Raw genomic sequence first — 17204 nt, 5'->3', positions numbered from 1 at the left:
ACGAGATAACCATGAAATAAACAATGAAACAAAGCTATCGTTATAGAAGGCCTGAACACTGACTTGCTACGTCACAACCTGTGGGTAGTCTAGACCAGTAGCTCGTTGCCACAGACTGGTGACGAATGGTCTTGAATGAGGTCCATTCAAGGACAACAACTCTGACAAAACATTTTATGCACAAACAAGGGAAAAGGTACGAAACCCTGACCCTGAGCCTATAAATGTGTGTGTATATATATTTTTTTTTTAATACGAGAATCCACAAATGAAGGTCATCAATAGGAAGCATGCAATATGTTTAAACATGGCGTTTTTATATTATTTAAAGACCAACTGAAGAGGTTTTTTTCGAAATTGAGATAGCGATTGATTTAGATAGTAGATAGCATCAAAGTTAGTTCCTAAAAATTTGAGATTTTAGAAAAGCGTATTTATATTAGAAAAAGTAATTTGAAAGTGTAAAAAATAACGAGATTTGAAAATCAGCTTCAATGGCCGAAACCGGAAGTGACGTATTGTAATGGACTGAGAAAATGTAAATAAAAATAGACATGGCTGGATACGTTATTGATAGCGATTCAGATGATAAACTTATCTAAATCTAGCTGTCCAACAATTTTAAATGATACTTATCATGGGATGCACCAAAATGCAATGAAGAGAACTCTTCTACTTTTTCAAAATATATTCTAGAGCAGACTATTGACTTAATATAATTATAGATAGATTATAATAATAGGACTCGACTCTAGTCACTAGATTGTCACTAGATCACTAGATCTAGATCTACTACTCAGATCTAGACTCTAGACCTAGTCTACTCTAGTAGGCTAGTAGTCTCTAGTATCATCAAGTAGATCATCTAGGACTAGGTCTAGGTATACTATACTTAGACTATACTAAGTCTAATAGTTATAACAAAACTAAATCATATGGTTAGATCTATCTATATTATTTTCTATATCTCTAGTCTAAGTCTAATTCTAGCTAGGCCTTCTAACACTTTTACTAGTCACTCACTAGATCTAGAGTTTATAAATACTTGACTTGTATTATTGTACTAATTGTAGTAATACTACTAGTAGTACTAGTAATAGTTTATAAACTAGTAGATTTAACTAATGAAAGTAGATCTAGAGTAATCTAGACTAGCCTCTATGTTAAGTCTAAGCCCAGTCGCCAACATTTTTTGGTAATAGTTTGTAATAGTAAGACCTAGTGAGTAGTGTCCTAGCAATAGCATAAAGATTATTCATAGATATAAATATAATATTATAATAGTCAAGGACTAAACCTAAAGCCTAAGCTAAATCTATATAGAATATATTTATACTCTTTACTAGCCCTTACTATACTAATTAATAAGGCTAAACTTTAGATCTAAAAAAATAATAAGTCATCATTTATATTGGTAATATAAAATACAGATTTTTACTAAACACATGTGACATTTATTTAAGTCTTAAACTTAAACAGGGCCGGTCCTAACGATTGCGGGGCCCTATGTGAAACTAATTGCGCGGGGCCTAGTCTGGGTGGGAATAAGGATAATAAGTGAAAATTAAGATTTCGTATTTTAAAAAAATTCGACTTTGAATTTTATTAAATCTTTACTAAGTATAAGATTACGATCAAATTAACTTTACTTTACGAACTTTGCAACCTATGGCATATTAAAATGCCAGTCACTCTATTAAAGTAAATAAAGTATGGAAACTTCTGATTAAAGTGAAAATTTGCCTGATTATTACATTTTAGTACATGAAAGCTGACAATGTCTTATTTCGTTTATCGCACATAGGATTAGCGTTTTCGGAATGAATGACACCCACAATTTTGTCTATTTTTCAGGAGATTTTTATGAGATTTCCAGGTTTTATATATACTGATATATATATATATATATATTGCAATTTAACTATTACACCTAGAATTAGCACGAAGCCTATGAAAGTGCAGGGCCCACTGCGACCGCATAGGTTGCAGTGGCTTAAGACCGGCCCTGGTCTTATATATATTAGATTGCCTAGACCTAGAGTAGAGTAATTTATTATTATTAAGAACAATAAGAGTTAGATGTTGATGTTAGATCAGATAATCAGTATAACATATATAATATATATATTAATATATATATATATAACCACTAGTTCTATATATGTATACATAATTAAGTATAAATGTTAATAAATAAATTTTTTAAAATCTATTTTACAGAAAACATATATGACATGTGGCATACAGACAAGTTTACTAGATTGATCTTTCATCATTTTGGAAATACAATATTCCCTGTGAAACAAATCACAGAAACATTCTACAATTTTATTTTATATAATAAATACCAATAAATGTAAATACAAAATCACATTTTAATAGAGTTCTTCGTTATACACACAACATTATTTTAGTATGTTCCTTTTCACTTGCTAGGTTTAGACAAAGTTTCGAATCAGGATTTAATACTATTAAGTCATAGCCCAAAACTCCAGCAGGATGTTAGTTAATGGCAGTGGTCAATGTTTGAACCTGAGACCACAGAGAAGACAGTTCGGAATGCAAACCACACAACTTTCTGCGTTTCGAAACCTATTCAAATTTTGATCATTTTTATGTTAATGCAGATCTGAATGTCCATTGCAATGATGACTTGATCTGTAAAGGGGTTACATTTTTTAAAAATAAGTTGGATCTCATTCTTCGAATGATGCTATTTATTAGAAATTGCAACGTGGAATACATATTAGAGGCCAAAAGAAAATCCACTGATGAAGGAAGACGTAGACGTCGTAAAGAACATTTAAATTGACCACCAGCTGAATATGGTTATGTCTTCGCTGGACGCGGCAAAATATCTAGTTAGCAGCTGGGGCTGCGTAGCCATGGAAAATACTGCATTTCTCATTAATCTTTCGACTCGACTGCCAGCCTTATTTTTTAAACACTTTAAATTATGAATAGCTCTGCATTTTTTAATAACAATAAAAAAAAATATATTCAGTGATTAACTGGCAATAATTGAGTTACTAAAATTTAATAAAATGAGTTGCATAATTACATCAACAGTAGCCTATATGCATTACTTAACATTATATTGATACTATAATTTATTTTCCACTTCCCTGACTTCCCAGAGAAAAGAAAAAAACGACAACTCCTTCTCCAGTAGGATAATCTCTTTCATTTATAGTCTAAACACAATTTAAAACTTTGTTACCTACAGTTACAGATTAACTTGCTAACTTAACTATCTAATAATCTAATGATTCTATTCCAATCAACAAATGAGTCAAGCGTGAGATAAATGAAAATTCTTAAATTTTTAGATATATATTTATAGAACTATGTAAGTATATAGGCCCGAATATACGGTACGCATATATTTAAATAAGAGTGTAATAAAATCCATATTTCGTATATTAACAATATTGTAGAATTGGTAGATCTAGGTCTAATTTTTGCCTTATAGATTAGTTTTTAGAAATTTAGATCTAGTACTTTTTTTACTAGTAGATCTAAATCAGACTACTTTTAAGTCTAAGTTAAGGTTTAAGTTAAAGCTATTTGCCTAGTGTTGTACGGGGTTGTGACTCTAGATTCAAACTAAATATAATCGTATACTACAATAACTACATTGAATGAGCTCAACATTCACATTGTAATAATTGTTTTTTTCCCATATTGGGCCTATTTAGGGACGACTATAGGTTAATAATCACTAAGTGTATAGATAGAGTATATAATTTTAAACTTTGTTTTTCTAGATCTAGGCCCAGCACCTCGATCGGATCAGTCTAAATAGATAGGTCTTATCTCTAAATATCCAATACTACTACTAGATCTAGACTTCATCTAATTGGATTTAGATCTAAATTTAGGTCCACTTCGTACATCATTAATGATCTGAGAAAAGAACTCTGCTCTTGATCAAAAGCAGTAGATCTAGAACTAGAATAAGCCTGAAGCAGTAACATAAGCCATACATTGCGTAACTTGACTAAAACGAAACATGTGAACTGAGGCTCGCGGTACTGCGTGGGGTGAAACGCTGTTCGCTTGACTAGATCAAGAATAAGCCGACAAACAGTAGATCTAACATGCAAAGCCATAAATTGCGTGATTTGACCTAATTTCCCCAACTCTAACATCCACTTTTTATAAATTGGCGTGTTTTAGTCGCCTTTGTTTTTAGAAACTAGCATTCCTGTAAAAAGGAATAGGGAAATACGCTAAGCCATAAACTGAAAAATTTGACCTAATTTCCCTTAAACTACGTCATCGACCTTGGTTGTCTGGGAAATACTGTTCTCGAATGGCTTCGAGATTGTGAAATTTAATAGTCCCTAAAACTCACATTAAATTGCTTATATCTAAATAATTACAAAGAATATATGTCTAAAATTTCGTATGTATGTTTTTTTAAGCATTATGAATCTAAAAAAAAGTATAACACCGGTTTCCGCGTCTGACCCCAAAACCTCTTCAGTTGGTCTTTAAAGTATTATTAGGTGTAAAAGACGTTTCTCCTTCAGCCCTTGCGGTCTATGTGGGCAGATGATGTAAAGATCACCCGTTTCTATTGCCGACAGTTAACGCGGGTATAATGTGGTCAGCACAACTACCAACCGCCTTAATAAATGTCAGGTGCCCTTTAGTTCTGTCAGGTACCCATTGGAGCGGGTGGGGGTGGAATCAGGGGCGTCATAAAAACACTGAAATTCAAAATTCCAGTCTTCGCCGCGATTTGAACCCCGTTGCAACTCAGCCACTAAGTTACCATTATCACTATTATTATTCTACACTTGTGTCCATTGCCACTTTGTTCCAACTTGCTTATAAGAATTCATTGCAGGAATAAGGATTTAGTCTAATGAGGGATCGGTGGCACGAATATTGGGCGTAGCCGACATGGAGGTCAAAAGGTCCCACCTCTAAGGTGTCAAGCGACTTTCCACTATGACACCAAAGTCTTAAGAGTGTTTTCCCCTTTCCTATTTGTTATCCCCCGTGAGGGAGGGAAAAGGGGGGGGGGGACTGCGGAAACTTCTTCGGACCAAAGACACAGCCAAAACACATACACAAAATATGATACACCCCCTCTCTCTGAGTACGAGCGGTTATCACCATCACGCAACTCCTCCTTACCGCCCCCGCCCCAGGACGTTGATGCTGAGATAGCGTGAACTTTTTTTTTTTCATGGCTATACAAGAGTGGGGTGGGCTGGGAACGAGAGATAGTGCCGATAAAAAAGCTGTAGCGTTGATGGAGAGAGAGAGAGAGAGAGAGAGAGAGAGAGAGAGAGTTTTTTTTGTTTAATTTTATATTCCACGACGATGGTTGAAGCGACTGGTAGTCCCGGCAACAGGGGCAGTAATCAAAACAAAACAGAAAACTAGAAAGTGGAGTTATCCTATTACGACTCCATTATAAGGGTCATTACAGGACCTAATCACACAGGAACCCAGGGCGGTAATTAGATAGTAGGACGGGGGCCACGGCGGGTCGCTTCGGATTTTTAACATTTGCTTTTTCACTACAGGACTTTTATGGTGGCGTGTTTTTTTTTTGTGGGGGGGGGGGGGGTTGGGGGGGGGGTTAAGAGAAATGTTTGTGTAATTGACTTGCGTGCCTGTGTGTGTTGTTGGTAAGCAGAAGATAGTCAGGGAACCTATTACAACGAACTCCATGTAATGTACATAACAATGCTGGTGAGCAGACGATTGCCAGAGAAATTGTTACAACGAACTCCATGTAATGTACATAACAATGTTGGTGAGCCGAAGATAGTCAGGGAACCTATTACAACGAACTCCATGTAATGTACATAACAATGTTGGTGAGCGAAGTACGAACTTACACACTCTCACCCACACACACACACACACACACACACGTGACGCATGTCATTGTGGGCTCTGAAAAAGTTCTAGTTTGTTCATGTTGATAGTAAGTCTGGCACAGTGTCTCTCTGTATAGTGAATTGGTACTCTTCCTTGCGCGCGCTCTCTCACTTTATCTCTCGATCCCCCATCATCTCCTTCGCGCTTGCTCTATCTCTCTTTTACACATACATAAACTCTGTCACTACGGTACCTCTCACTCTTTCCTGACTCTTTCACTTACTCTCCCCTGAATCTTTCTCTCTCTCTATCCCTCTCTCTCTCTCTCTACCCCTCTCTTTCTCTCTCTCTCTCTCTCTCTACCCCTCTCTCTCTCCCTCTTTTTCTCTCTCCCTCTCTTTATCTCTCCCTCTCTCTCCCTCTGTCTCTCTTTCTTTCTCTCTCTCTTTCTCTCTCTATCCCCCCCCTCTCTCTCTCTCTAGCCCTCTCTTTCTCTCTCTTTCTCCCTCTACCCCTCTCTCTCCCTCTCTTTTTCTCTCTCCCTTTCTCTCTCTCTCTCTCTATCCCCCCCTCTCTTTCTCTCTCTTTCTCTCTCTCTTTATCTCTCCCTCTCCCTCTCTCTCTCTCTGTCTCCCTCTCTCTCTCTCTCTTTCCCTCCCTCTCTCTTTCTCTCTCTCCCTCTCTCTCTCTCCATTCCTTCTGCACGCTTGTTTTTCAAGTCTTTAAGCTGCTACTCATAAAATAATTTAAACGCTAGTTAATAAGAAAAAAAAATCGGGGGACTTAAAAAGATGCTAGGTAGCTATGTCTAAATGACTTGCAGGAAATAAAATAATACTACCCCATCCCCCTTTCATTAAAAAAAAATATTTCCCCCTTCTAGAGAAACACACATTTCCCCCTAACGCCCGAGTTAGACTCAGTCACTGCGCCGCTTCTCGAAGCTAAAACCAGACGCCATATTGCCGGCAGTTCTATCCAGGTTAATGCCCGAAGTTTTATGGCTAAAACAACAAACAGCCATTTTAATGGGGAGGTAAAAAAAAAAAAGAAAGAAGGGGTGGGAGGGAGAGGGTAAACCTCGACTGTGACTCCACTATAACGAGTATACGTGTATGGTCGTCACCGACCTAAGTATCAAGCCGGAAGTATGTTACATTCTTTATCAATTTTTTGTCTTCCGGTAAATCCCCGCGTCATGACTGGCTGGCCGGTTTTAAAACTAAGGGAGAAGACTGAAGCTTTTTCTTAGTCACAAAGGACTTAGAGTTAAGCCTCTTGGTCTCTCTTCTCTCTCTCTTTTTTTTTTTTTTTCGTAATAAATTTAACTTGGGTTGTGAAGGGTGCTGGGGGGCTGCGTTTATCTTCTCTCTCTGGCGCCCCCCCCCCCCATCCGCCCTCCTCAAGCGTTGTCTAAAACAGAAGTGCTAATAATGATATTAAGTTTCAAGATCAAACAGACGCAGACATTTTGAAGGAGCGCGTTATGGCGCAAACTCTCCTTTCAAAGTAAAGCAGGTTTAGAAGGTCTTTAAGGGCAGAGGGTGCCATTTTGTTGACTCCTTACGGTCCAGTCAGGCTGGATATAAGTCCCAAGTTGAAGTCTTGTCTTTGTCCAAGACACCGAAGAATGCCTCAGATAAAGCCTCTAGATACTGTTTAGGGCTAGACTTAGAGACTCGGGACATAGAGCTAGATATTGAGGGCTGTCATAGGCCTCGTCAACAGGCTTGGACTTAGGCCTAGAAGAAACTCTCTTTACGATGGGGGCCATGACAGGTTAGCGGTGTACACCATTGTACACCAGTGTTAAGCCTGGCGTCTCTGGGGAACATCCCCTTATGTACCTGAAACATCTGAACTGTGCAGGTCACTTCTGTTGCTACCATTTAGAACAGCGGTTCTCAACTTTTTTAGCTTACCGACCCCCTAAAACGATCCCCCACTAGGCGGCGAACCCCAACCGTAACGAAGAAGAAGAATTAATATCAACAACATCATTAACATATATCAACAATATTCTCAATGTCAACATCATCTGTATCAACAACATCAATATTGACAACATTGTCAACACCAGCTATTTAGCAGTGATAAATAAAACAGAAAAATTGAAATAGTCAGCGGGAATGTTTGCGACAGTTTGTCTATGTGTTTGTTTGTACGTATGTGTGAGCACGTGTTTGCATGTGTTTGCATGTGTTTGTATGTGTTTATGTTTGTGTGTATGTAACAGACAAAAAAAATCTTTCAAAACAAGAAAAACATGTTTTTTAAATAAAAATACTGCGTCATAACCACACAATATCATCAGTATCACATAGTCACACACTGTCACATGGTGTGCGCATCAAGGTCTCAAGAGAAGTGTAAACAGTAAGTTTACTTATACATTGGCTTCTAGATGATTCAAGTTTCTACACAGGATAGTGAACATGTAAAGGGAGCTAATTAGAAATGAAATGTTGTTATTTCCGCTCCGAGAACATTCGGCTTGAAGACCTATACGTAGAAAAGACGGACTTGTTTCAGGGTCCACAAATCAGTCTGTTCAATCAATAAATTTCAAGATTCATACTAAGTTTAATTGTGTAAATTTATTTTTTTTAAATTGGATTATAATGTGTATTAATGCTTGATATAGTTTGTGTTCATTTTTTTTTCAGGATCTTTACTTGTGTTAAAATTATTTTAATTGGTAAAGAGCAATACCTATAGTTTCTCCGCCATACTCTGGTCATCAGATTTAATTGTCAAAGATTCCGTAACATATTAACATTAAAACCAGTGGCGTAGCTAAGGTGAGGGAGGAGGGAGGAAATTTGAAAATCCCCACGGGCCCCCGCTTAAGTGTTCAAAATTGTTTTTTTACATTAAATATTACGCAAAATGCAGGTGTCCCCAAAGAGGTCAAGCTCCCCGGGCCCCCAAATGATGACAAATTCCTAGCTACGCCACTGATTAAAATACACATCTATTAAGAGACAAACTTTCTCACTTTGATGGGAGAGCTTTCCAAGTTTCACGTCTGCAAAAAAAAAAAAAAAGAGAGAAAGGAAAAAAATAAAAGGAGAGAAGTGAAGCAGCTTCAGTTTAAGAAACGGCGGGTAAGACTACAGTTGTTGGAATGTCCGCACAGAACTTCCTCCCAAACGTGGCTTCCATTGCGCTGTCAGCGTGGCTCCGTCTGGTGAGCATCAAGAGGAATTCAGAACGACAGAAAGAGAGATGGATGGACGGGAGAAAACGAGAGAATCAAAGAGAAAGGAAGCGAGAGATAACACACGAGAGAGACGGGGGGGACGCTGGGAAGGAATCAAAGGGAGACAAAAATGTTCCATCACACACGCTCTCAAAAAAAAGTAGGAGTTGCAGCAGCGCTTACGTCCCTTGAGATCAGCGCCTGCGCAGTAATCTAATCCGCGCGTGACGGAGGCCGGCGAGCGCCACCGAGTGTATCGTTCCGACCAACCTCCCGACGCCATATTGAATTACGGCAGCCATGGGGATCTCGTCTGCCGCTACGATGATTCCTGGCTGAATATTTAAACGGGCCAGTAATTGCGTTCAAAAATAAACTCGCCTGATGAGTTAGCGCGGGCATGGACATTGCCTCACGCTTGCTGAAAGCCTGTGAAAACAGAAGGGGAGAAAAAGTGAAGAGGATGCAAGGGGTGGGGGGGGGGAGGAGGAGGTAAAAGAAAGAAGAGATAAAGGAGGGGGGAAAGAGAAGATCTTGAGGATGGGGAGACGTTGGAGTGAAGGGAGGCGGGTGAACAAGAGGTTCTGTGGGGTAAGTTTTGTGGCGAATGAAGAGGGAGGCTGAGGCGTATGCTAAAGTGTGTGAGGGAGGGGGGGAGGACAGAAGGGCGGTAGTGTGTGGCAATGTGTGGCAAGGTGTGTGGTGTTTTGTAAAAGGGTGTTGGAGGCCGTAGAGTAGCGGTGTCTGATGTTTTGTTACGTTAGCTGCTTTGTGATGGTATGCCGGATGTGGTGCAGCGATAAGTTAGGACTATACGATGTGGCAATGTGACTTGGTGATGGTCATGTGGCAATATCAGATGGTTCGGCTAGTCTTGATTTATTTGACTTAAATCCTGTGTACCTCCAGCAACCACATCTCTCCCCACATCTTTCCCCACATCTCTCCCCACATCTCTCCCCACATCTCTCCCCACATCTCTCCCCACAAACTCGGTTTGGAGCAGCTCTTTTCATTTGGTCACAAGTCATTCCAGTCTTCTCAGCTTCGCTAATGACCAACTCCTTCCAAGTTTGGTTTACGCCTGCCCATTGTCCTCTTTCCCTTTGCCTGCCTGGCAACACCGGAAGTTGTTATTGACCTAAATATTGGGACTGAGATTTATATCAAGTTTTATATAAACTATACGGAGAGCTCCCTGATTTGGAAACCATTGTGCAGTTCATCTCATGTACTGGTCTAGTCATCTGAACACTCCAACATAACAATGAGAACGAAGAAGAAGAAGAAGAATCGGAATTTTTATTTTGCGGTAGTCAACGGAGAAATGTTTGATTTGTAAGTGTAACTAAACACAATCTTTTCTAGGACACAGACCATAGTTCCAAGTCTCATCAGGACCCATGAAGTTTATCACAAAGAAATCGTCACATTCGACTAAACCAGTGTTTCTCAAACTGTGTGCCGCGGCACACTAGTGTGCCGCCGAAGATTCCCAGGTGTGCCGCGGGAGTTTTCAAAACACCACACGTGCAGCGTTACACAGGACTGCCTACTATTAAATTTGTATTTTACCTTGCGATGACATCTCCTCTTACAACGACCAGTCATAGAAGTGGATCACTCTATATTGACTGAAAGGGGTATTAGCTATTCAGGTTATGGAATTGTCCACTATACATATATTATTATAATGACTAAAATGTGGCCGCCTTAGCAGACGCACACCAGTTCTTGAATTGGTAACGATAATAATTAGCAATGTGTTTCATGTAAAATTGGTTAAGTGTATGCTAACAGTAACAAATTATCAATAAGCCTTATTCATTGTTATCCATGGAGAAAGACGTTAGCAAGAATGAAACTGCGAAACCATTAAATGAAAAGCAAGGAACCAAACGAAGGTACAAAGAAGATGACCTCGGATATGGTTTCATATCTTCGGACATGAAGATGCTCCATTGCCATTCTGTCTGATCTGCAATGCAACTCTGTCCAATGAGGCGCTTGTTCCAAGCCAATTGAAGAGACACTTGGAAACAAAATATCCAGCTGTAAAAGCGCAACCGAAGAAATACTTTGAAAACATCAACGCTCAACAAAATAAACAAGCTAAGAAACTTACGAAGTACCTAAAGCTGCCAGAAAAGGGATTGATTGCAAGTTATAAGGTTGCTCAGTTATTAGCAAAACGCAAGAAAGCACACACAGAGACTGAATCAGTCATTGCACCAGCTTTAGCAATAGTTGTTGAAACTATCCTAGGACTCAATCAGTCATTGAAACCAGTTTTAGCAAGAGTTGTTTAAACTATCCTTGGACCCGATGCCGCCGAAAAAGTTAAAAAAGTTCCTTTGTCAAATGATACTATCTCGCGCAGAATTGAAGACTTATCGTCAAATTTACAAGATCATATCTGCGAACATTTCGACGTGACTGACGATGAAGTGTCTCTGCTGTGGTCTCTTCAAGTTGATGAATCCACTGACGTTAGCGGCAAAGCCCAGCTGCTAGCTTTTATTCGGTTCATAAAGGATGAAAAATGTGTCAACGAATTCTTATTTTGAAAAGACCAACTACGACCAAAGGCGAAGATATTTTCAAAGTGGTGAACGAAAACATTTTTCTATTCAAACTACAGTGGGAAAACTGTGTCAGCGTTTGCACCGATGGCTGTCCTTCCATGCTGGGAAATAGAAAGGGATTCGTCACTCTTGTGCGTCAAGAAAATCCAAATGTATTAGTTGTTCACTGCATGATCCACAAAGAAGCTCTTGCTTTCAAATCTTTACCGAAAGATTTGATGTCTGCTCTGGATCAAGTGATTGAAATTGTAAACTTCCTCAAATCTCGACTGCTTGCATCCCGACTTTTCTCAGAGCTTTGTGAAGCAATGGATTCTGACTACAAATGTCTCCTGTATCACACCAACGTTCGTTGGCTCTCCAGAGGAAAAGTGTTAAAGCGTGTCGTCCTATTCAAGGCTGGGCTGATTTCATTCTTGGAGATTGAAAAATAAGACTTTGGATTTTCTATTCATGACGAGATCTGGTGGGTTTAGGTGACATTTCTCTCTGATTTATTTGACAAATTGAATTAATTGAATTTAAGTCTTCAAGGACCATCGGAAACCATCATCACTGCATCCTCAAAACTGAAGTCATTTGGTGAAAATTTGTCTTTGTTGCAAAGTAAGATCTCGAAAGGAGTCTTCGACTGCTTTCCTACTTACTATGAATGTGCTTCAAATAAAGAAATCACCCCCGAAATTCTGGACACTTTGACACACTTGCAGTCAGCATTGCAGCATTACTTGCCAACAGTTGGAAGTAATGAATATGGATGGGTTAGCTCTCCATTTGGAAACACTGAAGCTATAAATCTGACAACTGAAGAAGAAGAGCAGCTCATTGATTTAAAAAACGATGCAGTTCTTAAGTCAAGTTTTGCCGAGAAAAGCCTGGATGTGTTTTGGATTTCAATCAACAAGTTCTATCCTGCAATCAGTTTAAATACAATAAAAATAATTCTTCCATTTGCATCTTCATGGTTTTGTGAGTTTGGATTTTCAGTACTGGCTGAAATCAAGTCTAAGAAAAGAGAGACTTCTTACAATAGACGACGAAATGCGAGTTTGTCGGCTCTGGAGCCTCGATTAGATCGAATTTGCTCTCAAAAACAGGCACACCCTTCACATTAAATGTAATACTTAAAAACGGGTAAAATCTTTTTTTTCTTTTTAAAACAATTGTTGCTCTTCGTGGTGTGCCGCGAAATTTTTGTAGTTTTTTTATTGTGCCGCCAGACAAAAAAGTTTGAGAAACACTGGACTAAACTAACATCATTGGTAGAATCACTACACCTAGAGACTATAAAGGACAGAAGACTGAAAAGCAAAATATATAATAAAAAATAAAACTTATATTAGGGAAATAACCACACATTACCTGCCAAATATATCAATACTGCAAGATTTATCTCCTTTTTATCTTAAATAATTAATATATTGCCACTAATTAATTAACAAATTGGTTTCTTTTTTTTTATTGATTCATGTATTGTTTTTAACATTGAATAAGTTTGTGCAAAATTTCCATTTGATGATAGAATGAGAGGTGCGAGAATTAACGTGTACAAAACGTGTACCAATCAGAATGACAGAGTGAGTTGGAATAAGTTTTGTAAAAAAAAAAAAAAAAAAAAGAAATTTGAAATCAAGTGACACGAGAGCAAGAAGTTGCTTGAATCAGACAAGAAAACTAAATGACTTAGTAGAAATGAAGTTTCCAATGATCAAACACGACTGAGCACCTATGGAGACCTGCGGGACGTAATATTCTTTCGAAGGTTTTTGCTGTGTTCTAGCGAGCTCTTCCTTAGACAAAGCCTTGTCTTTTTGGTAGTCACGTGATAAGTGAGGTCATTGGTGACGTCTCAAATGTTGCGTTTTCTTTTTTTTTTTTTTTTTTTTGCGGCACTCCTTGTTTATGACACTCGCTTTCCTTTGGAGTGTGTTGTTTGTCTGTCTTGAAGTCTGTTAGCGTGAAGGCACGTCAATTCTCTCCCCCCCCCCCCAACTTCCCCCCCAACAAATAATTGTCTTGATGTCCTCTAATTATCTCCCGTTGATAATCAACTGGTTATTAATGGGCAGGTTGATTTGCTTCCCTTTTCCTAGTTGTACGAGTTGAAATGTTGTCGCTTCCCGTTTCTCTTCTAGGCGGCCATAGTCGTAGTCCAAAGGGAATGTGAGGGTAGAGGAAGGCCACAGCACTGTTTGTGTATGTCTGTGGGAGGAGGAAGAGAAAGAAAGAGGAAGAGGAGTGAGGAGGAAGTGAGAAAGAGAAATGGGCAGAGATAAAGACAGACGGGGACGATAAAGAGAGAGGAAGAGACAGCAAGAGAGAGAGGAATAAAGAGTAAAAGAAGACAGAGAAGGAGAGAAAGAAAGAGACAGAGAGGAAAAGAGAGAGAGAGTGAGAGAGAGAGAGAGAGAGAAAGAGAAAAAGCATACAGAGAGATAGAGACGTTTTTTTTTGTGTGTGTGGTGAGAAAGTGGGCAGATAGATCTCATTGAAACTTGAAGCTAGTCTGTTAAATGACTTAAAATACATGCATGAAAATTCATCTCAATAAATATTTTCGGGGCACGTCGTTTCAAACGCCACATGTTGATTCTCAAGTGTATGTTTAGTTTATTTGATTGACAAACGGACTTAATGATAACATTATTATAAAGCAAATCAAACTGAATGATATCCTACTATAAATAGAACATCCTACTTTGTGTTTATCTTAGTCCAAGATTTTTAGTTTCCTGTTGATTATGTTTTTAAGTTCTACGAACAACAGAGTTTGACACGGGCACAATCAATCTGATCCCCCCAATCAATTCACAGGATCCCCTTTATTATCAAGCAACCAGGATGTAGTATCACTGACCTACACAACTCATCCCCCTTTTTATCTGCACCATGACTCACAAATGGAATGGGACCAAATGAAAATTGCCTTACAAAAGTGAGATGTTTTTATACTTTGTACTTTACTCTATATAAATATTTTTACTTTAATAATTTGTTTCGCCCTGTGATTAATATTGATGATGAACAAAAAGTTATAGTGGAAGTTTGTCTTTTATACACAAACTCACAGGTGGCCCCTATATGCCCTCTATTTGGCTAGCAATGCAGTTATAGTCTTAGTACGACGATATTGTTCAACACAAAATAATCAACATTAACGCCTGGGCTTCAGATCTACCTGTTTGATGTTCACATTTTCATTCCAGATCCATCTGATCGATGTCAAGTTCACATCTTGGCTCCAGATCAACATTTTTGATGTCAAGTTCACATCTTGGCTCCAGATCAACATTTTTGATGTCATGTTCACATCTTGGCTCCAGATCAACATTTTTGATGTCATGTTCACATCTTGGCTCCAGATCAACATTTTTGATGTCAAGTTCACATCTTGGCTCCAGATCAACATTTTTGATGTCAAGTTCACATCTTGGCTCCAGGTCTACCTGATCGACGTAAAGTTCACATCTTGGCTCCAGGTCCATCTGATCGACGTAAAGTTCACATCTTGGCTCCAGGACCACCTGATCGACGTAAAGTTCACATCTTGGCTCCAGGACCACCTGATCGACGTAAAGTTCACATCTTGGCACCAGATCAACATTTTTGATGTCAAGTTCACATCTTGGCTCCAGATCAACATTTTTGATGTCAAGTTCACATCTTGGCTCCAGGTCTACCTGATCGACGTAAAGTTCACATCTTGGCTCCAGGTCCATCTGATCGACGTAAAGTTCACATCTTGGCTCCAGGACCACCTGATCGACGTAAAGTTCACATCTTGGCTCCAGGACCACCTGATCGACGTAAAGTTCACATCTTGGCTCCAGGACCACCTGATCGACGTAAAGTTCACATCTTGGCTCCAGGTCCATGTGATTGATTTCGAATTCCTATCTTGGCTTCAGATCCGTTTGATGTCAAGTTCCTATCTTGGCTCACATCTTCCAGTCTTTCACGCTGATAAATCAGGCTCTGTCTCCCCCTCTGCTGATTGATAGTATTGACGACGAATTGTGAGTGAAGTATGTAATTATGGTTACCTTATCCATCTTCAGCGTGATCTTCCATTAATATCTAATTACAGTATTCGATACTTAACATTGGTTTTAGACTTCATTAAAAAATAGATTCTCTTTTTCTGTTACTTTGTGCTGAGAAAATGTTTACATATCATAAAGTGCAGGAATGGGTTTAGTAGTGTAAGGGAGGTAACAAATAAAAACTAATTTTTAAATTTTCATTACTCAGTTATCTCCCTGACTATTTTTTCTGTTTTTATAACTTGACCTCAACCTCCAGTGGGTGTTCTATAGTGAGAGCATCTGATTGAATCTTGAGTGTCTAGCAAATGAAATAGAGTTTGAGAGAAAATATTGTTTTACAAGACATTGAAGAGCCTAAAGAAAGTTCTTCTCTAAACGTCATTCTAAAAAGTTCAAAGTAAACCAAGATTATTTTAAATGGCAATATTTCGAACAATTCAGTCACAGACAGACGAGTTTAGGCAAGTATTTATTACATTCTATGAAGAGCTGTGTTGAAAGTGTTGAGTTGACTTGTACAAGATGGCAAGGGTAACAACTTATGGAGACCTACTTTGACTAAAAAAAAAAACAGGCTTTGTAATAAAATAAAGAGCAATATTCCAACCATAAACTCATTACAGGAAAGTTTATTCAAATTTGCGTTAAACGGCGAGAAGTTAAATCAGAAAAATTGCATATCATAGTTTTAGTTATCGGATAGGACTGTCCTATTGACAGTATCGAACTAAGCAGCTGCATAGAGCCTACGACTGTTAAGGCCTCGCCCAAGATACAAATTCAATTATTTCCGAGAAAGAGCGATAACTTGTCCTCGGTGTATATGGTGAAGTACACTAGGTCTTTAATAAACAACATAATTTTTTTTTTCTATTTTATTTGGGGCCACCAAATGCACTTCGCCTAGGGCTACCAATTATCTAAGACCGGCCCTGACTGGCAGTTCTGAAAAGTACTTGAAGATCTGGAAACGAAACACTCCGATGTTCGGCAATACACTAAGTATTCGCTGGCCTAGCATTAGATGAAAATGGAATCTCACTGAAAAAAATCGTTAGGTTCCTTGGAGGACATTGACTGTGACTTTGTTACTACTATTACTAATGAAGAGATGACGACAGACCTCATAATTATCATCGGAAGCATTGAAATTTGTTGACTGCACATGAAATGTACGTGCATCTGAAATCTTTTCAAACAAAGCTATTTCAAACAAAGCTATTTCAAACAAAGCTATTTCAAACAAAGCTATTTCAAACAAAGCTATTTCAAACAAAGCTATTTCAAACAAAGCTATTCCATTTCTTGAGGCCAGCAAGTGAAATCAGGTTTTTCTCATTTTTCTTGCTGAAAGGTGACACGTTTTCTAGCGAAATGGTGTATATTTGGATTCATTGATTGTAGACTTTGAAAGCAAATTTTAAGACGTCAAGAACTTAATTGGAACCAGTTTTCAATACCCTCAGCCCACCATTCAATGCAGAAGCTGATTCAGCTCCCGATGGTATACCTCCTAGCAAATTATGA

General features: G+C 38.5%; 1 long non-coding RNA gene across 1 annotated transcript; it reads left to right on the top strand.

Annotated features, from left to right (window-relative positions):
• Window positions 1-333: 333 nt before the first annotated feature.
• LOC129924461 (uncharacterized) lies at window positions 334-2373 on the top strand. The gene is made up of 2 exons (XR_008776398.1): window positions 334-881; window positions 2221-2373. It is a non-coding gene; the product is annotated as an uncharacterized LOC129924461 (long non-coding RNA).
• Window positions 2374-17204: the final 14831 nt, after the last annotated feature.

This window comes from Biomphalaria glabrata, chromosome 2 (genome assembly GCF_947242115.1).
Source record: "Biomphalaria glabrata chromosome 2, xgBioGlab47.1, whole genome shotgun sequence".
Taxonomy (NCBI): domain Eukaryota; kingdom Metazoa; phylum Mollusca; class Gastropoda; family Planorbidae; genus Biomphalaria; species Biomphalaria glabrata.
Note: the sequence above shows the minus strand (reverse complement) of the source record. Positions and strands in the feature narration are given on the sequence as shown.